General features: G+C 49.6%; 1 protein-coding gene across 1 annotated transcript in view; it reads right to left on the bottom strand.

The window, feature by feature from the left end:
• The window catches only part of GPALPP1 (GPALPP motifs containing 1), a 26,645-nt gene continuing 25,481 nt past the window's right edge, over positions 1-1,164 (bottom strand). The window contains exon 10 of the mRNA XM_079778867.1: positions 1-326. The gene's annotated coding sequence lies outside the window, so the exon portion shown is untranslated. The remainder of the gene's footprint in view (positions 327-1,164) is intronic.

The following is a 1,164-nucleotide window of genomic DNA, read 5'->3' as shown; positions in this document are numbered from 1 at the left end:
CAACTAAAATACAGAAAAACCACCCTGAAAAATCTTTCGTCACTTCTTCAGTAGTCCCTTTCATAGTTCAGTTTCTAACTCTGACCCTATATAACAAAAAATTAGGACTTAAGAAAAGGGTTAATGCCTGTATCCTCCCCCCACTTCCCCAATTATAGAAAAACACATGAAAGAATTTAGGAAGTACAGAGAGAAAAAAGCTCATAATCAACCAATCCAGTAAAACCCAACCGTTAGGTAACCCTATGACATGTACAACAATGAAACCTTGGTTATAACCCAGTGCAGCCCCTCGTACCATGGTGCTTTTCAGAGCATTTGTCTGTCTTGTGTTGTATCCTCTCTAATAAAATGGTAATATGCAAATTAACCATCACTCCGCTACATAAGCCACGCCCACCAGCCAAGCCACGCCCACCAGCCAATCAGGGCGAGTATGCAAATTAACCCCAATCCAAGATGGCTACAGCCACAGAGAGCAAGGTTTCCCAGGTAACAGAGCAAGCCAAGCTTTCCATAGCCGTTGCAGGCCTAAGCCTCCACTCAAGCTACAAAGTTTCAATTATAGAAGGTAAACAAATTCAAACAAATGGCAGCAGAATGGAGCTTGAGAGAGCAGGCCAGGGTTGCCGCCAGCAACAGGGGAAGCAAAGCTTTCCGCACACCCTGGCCGGGCTCACCCGCTTAAGGCTACAAAGTTTCAATTGTAGAAGGTGAATTAACTGCCACAGAAATGGCTGCCGCCCCAGGCTACAAAGTTTCAATTGTAGAAGGAAAATAAATTCCAGATACCAGGGCCTCCCCTTGGGTTGCCAGGGGGCGTGGCCGGCCTGCAAACCACCACAGGCCCCTCGCTCAGGCCGCCCCACACCCCAAGGGAACCCCCATCCTGATCCAGGACACTCTTCAGGGCAAACCAGCTGGCCCCCACCCGTGCACCAGGCCTCTATCCTATCTAATAAAAGAGTAATATACAGATTGATCATCACTGCAACACACAATATAGCTGCCCCCATGTGGTCAAAGATCCTGCCCCCATGTGGACACAAGATGGCCACCACAAGATGGCCAGCAGGAGAGGGCAGTTGGGAGGCACCCGGCCTGCAAGGGAGGGCAGTTGTGAGGGACCAGGCCTGCAAGGGAGGGCAGTTGAGAGGGACCAGG

The sequence above is a fragment of the Cnephaeus nilssonii genome (assembly GCF_951640355.1).
Source record: "Cnephaeus nilssonii genome assembly, chromosome: 8".
Lineage (NCBI taxonomy): Eukaryota > Metazoa > Chordata > Mammalia > Chiroptera > Vespertilionidae > Cnephaeus > Cnephaeus nilssonii.
Note: the sequence above shows the minus strand (reverse complement) of the source record. Positions and strands in the feature narration are given on the sequence as shown.